Genomic DNA, 13,773 nt, shown 5'->3' on the forward strand with positions numbered 1-13,773 from the left:
GATGTCGGTTCGTTTGGTCGTACGGTTGCGTTGTTCGGCTAATTACGACGAAACACGAACGGACGCGAAAAACGATCCAAATTACGCGACGAATGGAATTTTATCAATCGAAACACTAAAATAAATTATTTTAGTGCTTACATAAATTTTTGGGTGTCCGGGTGTATTCAGAATGCGAGATATGCGCGAAAGTGCAAACTTGTGCACTTTTTGACACTGTTAGTCCTTGCATGACATAAAAGTTTATTTTTTCGCACCAAACACCTCTAAGCCTATATCTAAGCTATATAAAGGATAAATAGGGTATGATTAACTCATGATCATATTCCGGAAGGTCCGATACCTTATGAATTGACATACTTTTGTAGTTTGACGCGATTAGTCCTTTAATTGCGCAAAGTAGCGTGGAATGTCGTTTAATGACATCCAAGCCTTCCATGTCCCATAATAGGCATTCCCAAGCATACGTTTAAATATTACCACGCTCCCGTTCACTTAAATGGTCACCGAAAGGCGTAGATTCAAAAGTTGACGCTTTAGGTCCCTCTATTGCGCAAACTTGCGCATCTCATCATTGAATAGCATTGAAGCCTCATTAATCCATAATAGGCATTCTTGAAAGTATTATTAAACATCACGATGCTTCGGGTTTGCTAAAAGGTCATTCAGAGGTATAATTAAACATATTGACACTTTTAGCCCCTTTAACTTGCAAAGTTGCGCGTAACTTTACTTATAGGCATAAAAACCTTAGACGGCCATTATTTGGCATTCCCGAGAGTATAATTAAATATTATGAAGCTCCCGGGTTGTTAAAAGGTCACTAAGAGGTAAGAATTAACATGTTGACACTTTTAACCCTTTATTGCACAAACTTTTAATTAATTACGCAAACGGCTACCCTTATTCATCAAGTGGCACATTTGTGAATATAAACATCATAAGAGGTTATTTAGAAGCTTATTTTAAGTATGCTAACACTTCCAATCCTTTCATATACAAAGTTTTCGATTTTTCGAAAAATTAGTCCCTTAAATTCATGGTATGACTTTATTAGGGTTTATTACACGTGTCAATACATCATTGGTCGTGATTTTACGAGGTGTTACATCCTCACCCCCTTAATAGAAATCTCGACCTCAAGATTTGCTAAAATGATGGAAGTACTTTTTGTCGCATAATGGACTTAACTTCTATAGCATATCTGGAGCCTCTCCAAGCTCCCAAGTTGACCTCTATAATAGGTACATGTATCCTTTTTGGAGCTTCTTAACCTGTCGATCCTCAATCAATACAGGTTTCTCATCATATCATAAATTTGCATATCATTATGTGATAATGCTCCTCGACCTATTGGTGAAACACATCCTTAAATCATTAGTGTGTAATGCATCGCGAGCTCCGCTAAGCTCCTTAAATTGATTTTAGCTTATAAGCTATTTGATCTTGATACATTCGATTCCCTCAAATGATTCTATATATTCAGAGCTTAACTAGCCTGATCATTTAACAAATTGGCACACCCTTCCAGGGTAATATCCTTTGTTGAACCTTAATAGAACAACCCTAATGTAAACCGACACCCTTATAAATTTTTCAATACCCTAATATATCTTAAAATATCTCAATATGTCTTTATATGCACCCCGTATGTGAAAACCGAGCCCTAAAATAGAGTATAGTATATAAAAATAAATAAAAACAATAAAAATTAAGTTGAGGCGGGCCGCATGGGACCTCACCTCAACTTAACGTGGGTCGCGCAAGGATATAACCAGACTTCGCTTAAATCATAAGTTCATGCGGGCCGCGTATGATCTCGCTTAAGTTGATGCGGGCCGCGCGGACTCATGAAACGCGGATACATCCGGTGATGACACGTGTCATCATCGTGGCGGACCTACGTATCGAATCAGCTAAGCTATAGGTTGACCGCACATTGACGCGGGCCGCGTAAGGCCAGCCTTACCTTCACGCGGGCCGCGAGAAAACCCAGATCAGGCCCTATAAAGGGAAGCCTCGGGCTTTCACTTTCGGTCGTCCAAAATTTCTTTCTCTCTTAAGTTTCTGTAGTAGTATCACTATACCCGGGCGTTATACCCCCTAAAATAGCGAGGTTCTGCTCTGTTGTAAGTATTATAACCCCTGGATACGTATTAGATACTCTGCCCGATTGATCTAGGGTTCCGTAACGGCTGTCGTGGTTCTGCCCGACGTAGTCGTTGGAATGCCGTCTCGGGGAGGGTATTACTAATGTTAAAATGGGTTATTATACTAACACACGTGCATTTGTGTAATTTATATATTATCTCCAGGAAATCCTTACGAAAAACCTAAAACAACAATGTGAGTAATCTCCTTTTTGTTAACAGTTTTTACAAAACCTTAACCTTTTTACAATGCAATTTAGCAGTGATTGAGTCTTTGTAATTCTACAATTACTGCCGGTATGTTGGGGTTTTGTATACAAAATTTGAGTAATGTTACCATTGGACGACGAGTTAGCCAATGCGTAATATGACCCTCTAGTCAGACTTGACACTACTGAATGAGTAATTGGGTAGATATAAACATTGTAATCGTCCTCAATACTGTTTAAATTGAATTAATATTTCTTGATTAAACTGAGATTCATTCACCAGTATTTTCCACTGACAAAACCTTTTTAAAACGCGTTTCAGGTAACACAATGTGAAAGCCAATTAGAAGCCAGCTGGACAGCACTGAAGGCTTGGAAAAGTGGCTATAAAAGTTACCTAAATAAAAGAAAGCGTTTATTTCAATAAAGTGGGATTTATCCCTGTAATTCAGTTTGTAATGAAAACTTGGGATTTACCCATGTGTTTAATATTATAAAAATATGGTGGTTTACTCTGATTTCATATTTCCTAACTACGGTCCTGATGAAAATTTCCGCTGCCAAATAAGTAATAACGTGATACCACCGCAACTGGTTCGCGGCCGCCCGTTCCTGGGAAATAGGGATCGGGGGTTGTGACAGAAGGTGGTATCAGAGCTATGCCACTGATTCAGCCACAGAAGTGTTCTGCTGACATCAAAATTCAATTTGTTAGGAAATAAATTATGGGAAATACGTGCATAGTTGTATTTTCTTGTTATGTGTTATCTGACTATCTGTTAGTTTACAGTATGAGCGACCAAGGACCCTCTGACGCGTATCGTCAATTGTCTGGTTCGCCTAGAAGCGAAGGCACCTCCTCTTCTCAGCCTGCCCTCTCAGGGTACTCTGCTGATACGGAAGAAGGAATCTTTGTGTTTAAGGCTCAGTCTGAAGAGCCATTTGCTCAGAAAAAGAGGGGATGGTTCAGTAGGGGAGCACACGAGCGTAGGAAACGTATGAAAAAGTTACAGGATCAGCGAGTGTTAGCTGCAGCTAAAAGAGAAACTGATGCTTATGCCCAGGATATGCTCAATAGAGGTATAGCCAATATCCACATTTTAGCAACCACTGCAGCTGACCCAAACCTAGAACAAATGCTTGCACCCCAACCACAATTACCAAATCCTGAACAACCCATGGAAGTAGAAAATCCTGAAAATCAACCAGAAATGCATAATTTCAATCCAGAAGAGATACCTAGGGTACCTGCACCCAATCCCCTAGACCCAAACAATTATGATCCCTGGTGGAACGAGGTTAGGGACTATGTGCAACAAAACCCGATTCAGGAAAACGTGCCAATGCCCAATCTAGGAGCCTACCCAGGGTTAGATCCTCAAGATCCCTATCACATTAATGATGCATACATTAGGGAGATCTTAGAAAATCCTTACCCTTACCAGGCCCCGTACCAGGAACCCGCACCTCAGATTCCGAACCCAGTCCTAGAACCTGCACCCCCAATGAGTGCAGAAAATGTCCAAGAACTTAGGACTTTTGGGGAGGAAATTCTAGAAAGTAGTGAAAGAATGCGACAGGTGGGAGAGCGCCTCGTCTGGAAGTACGACGAGCGCAATATGGATTTCTGGATGAATCCATATCCCTGAACAGAATGGTGGAGACGGTAGTAATAATAATATATTATAATATAATAATATATGTGTGTATGTGTTAGAAAAAAAACTACGGATGCATACTATAAGTATTGTAGCTTTACATTTCAGTCAGTATTGTAATTTTAATTTCAGTACTGGTGTGTATTGATGCATACTATATGAATAGAGTAAAAGTCGCAATGCTCGACGCTTTTGACCAAAAAAGTGCGTGTCATGTGATTAGCTATATTCAAATATTATTTGTGACATTAATATTTGGTAAATGTTTAAAATTCAGATGGCCGACGAGGGAAATCAAGAAAATCTGAATAACGATAACCAGAGTAACAATAACGTGGTTAACGAGAATCCGAACAACAATAACAACGGAAACCAAATGGATAATAGTGCTGTTCAACATATTGTGGCACAGGGAATTATAGATGCAATGCCATTTATTATTCAAACGGTTCAAGAAGCGAATAATAAAAGTAAGCATAGCAGTAAGCGATCAACTGAACCAGAACACAGCGTGAACAATGGACTCATACTTCAAGCGCCCATTCCCAAAAGAAGAAGAACCATGCCACATGGTTGTTCTTACAAAGAATTCTGGTCCTGCAAACCAATAGAATTCTCGGGCAATGAAGGACCCATTGCAGCTTTACGCTGGATAGAGAAAACTGAGGCAATTCTGAAAAAGCAAGTGTGCGGAGGAAGATAAAATAATGTTTGCTTCAAATCTGTTTAAGAATGCAGCTCTAGAATGGTGGAACACTATCCTCCAGTCAAGAGGGAGTGATAGGGTTTATAGCATGGAATGGGAAGAATTTAAGAACATGGTAGAAATGAAATTCTGCCCTCCCAATGAAAAAGAACAGATAGCAAATAAATTTTTGAATCTTAGAATGACAGGGGTAGACAGTAAAGGTTACACTACCACATTCTTTGAATGTGTTAGGATAGTACCAAATCTTGCGTCACCTGAACCAGTATTAATCTCTCGTTACATCTGGGGATTAATTGGAGAGATTAGGCATGTAGTCAAGGCAGCTAGACCTCAAACCATAGAAGAAGCTGTAGAACTAGCCAATACCTTGACAGACAAGCTAATCCGTACTAGGGAAGAAGATCAAAGGAGAAACTTATCCCAAAGGCTTACCCAAGAATTCCGTTCTGGGAATTCCAACCGTAGAAATGTCGGTTCTACATCAGCATCTTATTGCAAGCATTGCAAAAGGAAGCATTCTGGAAAATACTCCATATACTGCAATTTCTGCAAAATATCAGGTCACAAGGAAGAAGATTGCAGGAAGAAAGCCAATAGCAGGGTATGCTTCAACTGTGGGGAACCAGGACACATCAAGCCAAACTGCCCAAAATTGACTCCAGTTGTGAACAACAAGAACCCTAAAAATGCTAGAGCATTCGTCTTGACTGCAGACGAAGCCAAGATGATTCCAGATGTCATTGCTGGTACGTTTTTAGTTAATGATAGTTTTGCTAAAGTATTATTTGACTCTGGTGCAAACCAAAGTTTTATAAATACTTCGTTTTGCAAACTCCTAAATAAATCATTAACTAAACTACCACAAGAATGTCTAGTAGAAACCGCAAATGGAGAAACCATTAGAATTTCTGAAATCTTGCAGGGGGCAAGAATAGAAATTTTTAATCAAAAGTTTATTGCAAATCTTTACCCAATGAATTTGGCTGGATTTGATGTTGTGTTAGGTATGGATTGGTTAATAGCCAATAAAGCCAGTATTTTATGTGATCAAAAGACAATTCAGTTAAAATCACCAAGAGGTGAAAAGATCACAATTAAAGGAGATAAACTCTTTAGATCCACTAAATTCATTTCTGTAATGAAAACTGCAAGTTATATAAGAAAAGGATCTATAGTGTATTTGATTTCCATAATCACTAGCACTAAAGAAAAAGAATTAAAAGACATTCCAGTAGTGTCCCAGTTTTCAGATGTCTTTCCAGAGGAATTACCAGGATTACCACCAGACAGGGAAGTCGAATTTAGGATCCATCTTTTACCAGGGACAACACCAATTGCCAAAGCACCTTACCGTTTGGCACCTGTTGAAATGCAAGAACTGAAGAAACAATTAGACGAATTATTGGAAAAAGGATTTATACAGCCAAGTTCATCGCCATGGGGAGCACCGATATTGTTTGTCAAAAAGAAGGACGGATCAATGCGTATGTGCATTGACTACCGTGAATTAAACAAAGTCACGATGAAGAATCGGTACCCATTACCAAGGATCGATGATTTGTTTGATCAACTTCAAGGAGCTCGATTTTTCTCTAAAATCGACTTAAATCAGGATATCATCAATTAAAGGTACAGGAAGAGGATATTCCTAAAACCGCATTCAGAACAAGGTATGGTCATTATGAATTTACTGTCATGCCATTTGGTTTAACCAATGCCCCAGCCGCATTTATGGACATGATGAACCGAATATGTAAGCCATATTTGGATAAATTCATAATTGTCTTCATAGATGATATTCTAATTTACTCTAAAAGTAAAGAGGAGCATGCAAAGCACTTGCACTTACTTTTAAGTTTATTGGGAAAAGAAAAGCTTTATGCTAAGTTTTCAAAGTGCGAGTTTTGGTTAGAACAGGTACAATTTCTCGGGCATTTAGTGAATCATGAAGGAATTCATGTAGATCCAACAAAGATCGAGGCAATTACTAAATGGAAAACCCCTGAATCACCAACCGAGGTTAGCAGTTTCTTAGGATTGGCCGGTTATTATAGAAGATTTATTCGAGATTTTTCTAGAATAGCCATTCCTTTAACTAAGTTAACTTGTAAATCTATTAAGTTTGAGTGGGGACCAAAACAAGAAGAAGCTTTTAGAATCCTTAAGCAAAGATTAACGCATGCACCTATATTAGCATTATCAGAAGGAACTGAAGACTTTGTAATTTATTGTGATGCTTCTAAATTAGGTTATGGATGTGTGTTGATGCAACGCCAAAAGGTTATAGCTTACGCCTCTAGACAGCTTAAGAGTCATGAAGAGAATTATTCAACCCATGATTTGGAATTAGGAGCTATAATTTTTGCCCTTAAGATTTGGAGACATTATCTTTATGGTAGTAAGTTTACCATATTCACAGATCATAAAAGTTTAAGATATGTTTTCGGGCAAAAAGAGTTGAATATGAGACAAAGACGTTGGATGGAATTGCTTAGCGATTATGACTGTGATATCCAGTATCATGCAGGAAAAGCCAATGTAGTGGCAGATGCTTTAAGTCGGAAATATCACGAAAAATCAAAGAGGGTACGTTCTCTTAAATTAAATCTACAAGTAGATTTAAACGATCAGATTAGAAAAGCACAAGAATCAGTAATCAGGGAAGATACTGAAAAATTAAAAGGAATGATTAAGGAATTAGAACAAGGAACGGATGGAATTTGGAGGTTCCATTAAAAGAGAATGTGGATACCTAATTTACGAAACCTACGTCACCGTATATTAGAAGAAGCTCATAATTCTAAATATACGATGCACCCAGGAAGTGATAAAATGTACCAGGATTTAAGGAAAAATTTCTGGTGGATAGGAATGAAAAAGGATATAGCAGCTTATGTTTCTAAATGTTTAACTTGCTCACAAGTTAAAGCTGAACATCAGAAACCCTCAGGTTTATTACAGCAATTAGAAATGCCAGTTTGGAAATGGGAATTAATAACAATGGATTTTGTTACTAAATTACCCAAAACAAGAAAAGGAAATGATACAATCTGGGTGATTGTAGATAGGCTGACCAAATCAGCTCATTTCTTACCAATGAAGGAAACCTTTAGCATGGAACAATTAGCTAAATTGTATGTAAATGAAATCGTTTCATTGCACGGAATACCTTTATCAATTGTTTCTGATAGAGATAGCCGTTTTACCTCTCATTTTTGGTCAAGTTTCCAAAAAGCAATGGGAACAAAACTGAATCTAAGCACCGCGTATCATCCTCAAACGGACGGGCAAAGTGAAAGAACAATTCAGACAATGGAAGACATGCTTAGAGCTTGTGTAATTGATTTCGGAGGTAATTGGGACGAACACTTACCTTTGATAGAATTTTCTTATAATAACAGTTATCACACAAGTATTAATGCTGCACCATTCGAAGCACTTTATGGACGAAAGTGCAGAACACCAGTCTGTTGGGCAGAACTTGGGGAAAAGCAACTATCTGGACCCGAAATAGTACAAGAAACAACTGACAAAATTATTCAAGTCAAGGAACGACTGAAAGCAGCACGTGATCGACAGAAGAGTTACGCTGACAACAGGCGAAAACCGTTAGAATTTCAGGTAGGAGACAAAGTATTGTTAAAAGTTTCACCCTGGAAAGGAGTGGTAAGATTCATCAAAAGAGGAAAGCTAAGTCCCAGGTATATTGGACCCTTTGAAATTATTAAAAGAATAAGACCTGTAGCCTATCAGCTACAACTGCCAGGGGAAATGGCAGGAATACATGACGCATTTCATGTATCTAATCTCAAAAAGTGTCTAGCTGACGAATCACTCATAGTACCTCTTAAGGATATAGAGGTTAATGAACAACTCAAGTTTGTGGAGAGGCCTCTACAGATTGAAGATAGGAAAATCAAGAATCTCAAGCATAAGAGACTAGTTTTGGTCAAAGTGAAGTGGGACTCCAAAAGAGGACCCGAGTACACATGGGAGCTTGAATCAGAAATGCAAAAGAAATATCCACACTTGTTCCAGTAGATCTCGAGGACGAGCTCTAAAACAAGGTGGGGAGGATATAACAACCCTAATGTAAACCGACACCCTTATAAATTTTTCAATACCCTAATATATCTTAAAATATCTCAATATGTCTTTATATGCACCCCGTATGTGAAAACCGAGCCCCAAAATAGAGTATAGTATATAAAAATAAATAAAAACAATAAAAATTAAGTTGAGGCGGGCCGCATGGGATCTCACCTCAACTTAACGCGGGCTGCGCAAGGATAAAACCATACTTCGCTTAAATCATAAGTTCATGCGGGCCGCGTATGATCTCGCTTAAGTTGATGCGGGCCGCGCGGACTCATGAAACGCGGATACATCCGGTGATGACACGTGTCATCATCGTGGTGGACCTACGTATCGAATCAGCTAAGCTATAGGTTGACCGCACATTGACGCGGGCCGCGTAAGGCCTCTTACCTTCACACGGGCCACGAGAAAACCCAGATCAGGCCCTATAAAGGGAAGCCTCGGGCTTTCACTTTCGATCGTCCAAAATTTCTTTCTCTCTTAAATTTCTGTAGTAGTATCACTCTACCCGGGCGTTATACCCCCTAAAATAGCGAGGTTCTGCTCTGTTGTAAGTATTATAACCCCTGGATACGTATTAGATACTCTGCCCGATTGATCTAGGGTTCTGTAACGGCTGTCATGGTTCTGCCCGACGTAGTCGTTGGAATACCGTCTCGGGGAGGGTATTACTAATGTTAAAATGGGTTATTATAGTAACACACGTGAATTTGTGTAATTTATAGATTATCTCTAGGAAATCCTTACGAAAAACCTAAAACAGCAATGTGAGTAATCTCCTTTTTGTTAACAGTTTTTACAAAACCTTAACCTGTAACACCCCAAATTTCGTATGATATAAAATAATATTATATTTGTTTTTGTGATGATAAATAACATAAAAACGGTAACTATTAAATGGTACCGTAAGAAAATGATAGTAAGTTTAAATTATATGTATGTAACTAAGTTAACCAAAGGAAAGGTAACCTAGTTAATGTGAAAAGAAAGAATGTAACATGTATTAAAAGACAAGGGACTAAAAGTGTAAAGGTGTAATGAAAAATTTGTAACACCCCAAAAATATTTATTTCAATTAGGATAAAATGTAGAAATAAAAAAAGGGTAGTATTTAAATTTAATAAGTGATTGAAATCAAGGGACTAAAGATGTAAATGCCCAAATGTTAGTTTACTAAAATGATATATGACAAAAACCCACACACAGTACGTGTGTGGGGTTCTGGTCGATCAACAGAAGGGAGCAAAGGGGATTGAACCCTAGTTTATCAAAAATCCACAAGAATCAAGTGAAATCTTGAGAAAATCGAAAATATAAACAACGAATTCTCAGCTCCTACATCTGTTCTTCGAAGTGGTAAGTTCAATTTTATGATTTAGCAAATTGTAGGAAATGGGTCTTGATCAAATCTGATTTGCATGATATGAAATTTATGAAATTTAGTTAAGATTATGATATAGGATCAGAATGTTGTCTGATTTCTAGCAATTTTGTTGTTTATAGCCAAGACCCAAATTGATGAAAAGTTACTAGGGTTGGAATGATCAAGTTTTGATATATGTGTGTGTGTTGATGAGGAATAACCTTGTCTATGATGTAAAATCATTAGATAATCTGATATAGAGTAAAGCTTAATTGATTGATGTTGAATGATTAAAGTAACTAGCTTAGAAATATATGTTAGTTAGATGGGTAAATGTCCTGAAAATGCGAAACCCGCCATGTGTTCGATGAAATGCTTGAATGAACAACTATGTGTAATTTAGAAAATAACAGAACGAAAGTTCGGGTACTAAACGATTGAACGGATGTGTTAATATAGGCGTAAAGGAAGAGGGCTCAAGTACTAAGAAGTCGGAAGGCTCGCAGGATCGAGGTATGTTTCGTTGCATACAAACCTTATTTATAATTTTGTTTATAATATGATAAACAATCCTTGTTAAAATGTTATGGTGATTAGTAAGTAATTAGCAAATCCCTTGCGGATTTGGTTATGATGAAAGTTATAATAAGCTATGCAAGTCGACCGGTTCTAGTTGAACAAGTCGAGTAAGAATAAGCTACCAACCGTTTTGAACGGGTGGTTTTGAATGCTATGATGAATGCTAAAAGCTTAATCCGTTATGCGGATAGAAAGAAGGATTTATGTTGAAAGCAATTAACCCAATTAAACGGGTCGAAATTGTATGCTTAACTCTCATTAAGAGTGTTTATGCCAAACCCAAGTACTTGGGTAGTCGAATGTGTAAGAAAGATGAAAGCTCATATACGAATGGAACTAAAACGAAGGAATTATGATTTAACAAGTGTGATGACTAACTTTTAAGCCTTGTTGTTGAATGTAGGTAAATCCTCACTTTTGGCGATTTGGAGATTTGGAGCGAGCATGTGTCCATGTCTTGTTATACCAAACGCTTCCGCTAGCTTATTCGCATCTTTTTGGTCCATGACTTGTTATTTTGTCCAACTTTGTTAGTAGTCGTACATTTGTAAAACTTGTTGTCTTCGTTTGTGGTGGTTTTATGTCAAACGGATCGTAGAATATTATTTAGTGGATCAAGTTAAAAACAGGGGGCATGTTCGTTTTTCAAACGGGTCATGCCCAATTTTTGTAAAAATTTTAATTATGTATCAAAGTTGGTACTTTTGATGTCTATTAAATTACTCTAGTAAGTAATTTTATAATTACGGAAAAGCGGACCTTACAAGTTGGTATCAGAGCCAAGGTTTGAGGGATTCAAGCATATGAGGTGATGCTTGAACTCAAACCGACGGCTCGTTCAAAAGTGTGCTCGCTCCAAGGTCGCCAATGAGGTAAAATTTTAAGTTTTTGTTTAGTACAAGTATGTTTAGTGTGTTTATGATAAATATTTAAGTTAAAGTATGTGGAATAGTAATAATGGAAGTTAAACATTAGGTTATATCAGATCTGGCGCACCACACAGTTGTGTCGTTAAGTGACACAGTTGTGTGGACCATTGATGCTTATTGCTGAGATCAGGGTGTGTGGCAAGGCTGACACAGCTGTGTGACATTGTACTCAGATAATCAACACAGCTGTGTCTGGGCGAAATTTCCACAAACTTCATATTTTTCTTGAAGGGCCGTCGCCGACGGGCTGTGAGCCGTCGCCGACGCCCTCATGCTAGCCGACGGCCTATCTTTCTGTCTACGGTCATTGTGGGCAACGCCCATTTACAAAGCCTGTCGCCGACGGGGTATGATGTCGTCGCCGACGGCTAGTGGAAACCGAGTCCGCTGGGGGTTTTTGTTTTGTTTTGCTTTTCGTATTTTGAGTTTCCAAACCGTCCGAAGGTCTATTAAATGTTCGTTTAGGGTCTATATAAGGCCTAAAAGATATATGTAACCACGACTAGTGGTTACGATAGAAGGAAATGTATAAAAGTCGAAAGTAATATGTCGAAAGGCACGAATGAATGATGAAAGTTTAAGAGATGAGTAAAGCTTAAAATGTAAGAATGCGAATGAAGTAAATACGGACTAATGAATTATGAAGTATTGAAAGCTTGTGAAATATAATTTAAGCTTCCATACTTCTCAGAAATGCCCGTCTTATGTTCCTGCCAAGTTATTAGAAGATATAATAAGTTATTTAAAGTTATGTAGATCGTTGGCGATAAAGTAAAATTTATAAAAGTCGAATGTAACGTATGGGATGGCATGAAATGAATGACGAACGTATAAAGTGGAATTGGAAACGTATGATAATGAATAATAAAGGAAGTAAATATAGACTGAAGTACTTAGATATGCGAAGGAACCGGAATTGTTAATAAATGAATGTAAAAAAAAATGATGATGAGAATAGTGGTGAAAATAATTTGAAGAATGTGAGTTAGATGGAATTCGTATAAAAATTCGGATGAAAATTCGGATGAATGTATGCTTTGATAGAATTATGCACTAGAGGCTTCTACCTTGTACATGAATGGTGTGATGCTTATGTGTATTTAATGATTTGCCTTGTTATGATTAAGAGGCGAATATGACCCAAATGCAAATCATACTAGCTTATTAGTAAAGAATGTGTTAGAATTATGTTATATAGTTAACTTGAATGATATTTATTATTTGTAGAATCGTGAAGCACTAGCATGAGAAGGTACGCGAAGGTGAATGTATACATGTGTATTGTTTGGAGGATTACGTAAATTGTATGTATAAGATTCGTAGAGCATTAATATTATGGTCTATCATATTTAAATGACCACATGTTCAAAAGTTTGAAGTGTGTAAGCAAAACAGTGACTAACTAAAAGTCAACAATATAGGAATATCATGGAATGACCCTTTAGACGCAAATGTTAAAGTAAAAAGTTAATGTGTTATGTATTAAGTAATATACGTATTATGCTTGACGATAAGTTTAGTGGTATGGATTGGAAATGAGATAACTGATAATAAATGTCTCGTTTATACAAGTCAAATTTGTATAAACAAAAAGAAAATGAATAATAGTATGTATGCTCACATAAGCTAACAATATTATGAATGTAATAATAATATATGAAAGGTATGGAAAGAATATTAGTTGGGATGTTAGCTAAAGACATTATGTAATATGTTCGAATTGAAAGTAAGTACAACGCGTACAACAATAAGTACTAAGTGTGATTAACTTTAAAAGGTCAAATCGTAGAAGTCAGTAAATAATAATTATTTACAAATTTTTGGAAACATTACGTAAGAATGCAACGTGTAATGTAGGATACTCATTTGTAAGAGACATGTTAGAGAACGTAGGTGAATTAACACCAAATACGTTGAACGAACAAATGGAAATGGTATGTAAGGGATGGTCATATATTGACCGAAGCTCGAGAAAAACACGAGAATCATCTCACTTATGTCCAGTCAAGCTAGTAATAAGGGGTCTAACGATTCTTAAAGGATCAGATCAATAAAAGAAAGAAAGATAAGAATGAAAA

General features: G+C 37.3%; 1 long non-coding RNA gene across 1 annotated transcript; it reads left to right on the top strand.

Annotated features, from left to right (window-relative positions):
• The first annotated feature begins 10,042 nt into the window (after window positions 1-10,042).
• LOC110905639 lies at window positions 10,043-11,414 on the top strand. The gene is made up of 3 exons (XR_002573304.2): window positions 10,043-10,180; window positions 10,647-10,700; window positions 11,170-11,414. It is a non-coding gene; the product is annotated as an uncharacterized LOC110905639 (long non-coding RNA).
• Window positions 11,415-13,773: the final 2,359 nt, after the last annotated feature.

The sequence above is a fragment of the Helianthus annuus genome, chromosome 2, assembly GCF_002127325.2.
Source record: "Helianthus annuus cultivar XRQ/B chromosome 2, HanXRQr2.0-SUNRISE, whole genome shotgun sequence".
NCBI lineage: Eukaryota > Viridiplantae > Streptophyta > Magnoliopsida > Asterales > Asteraceae > Helianthus > Helianthus annuus.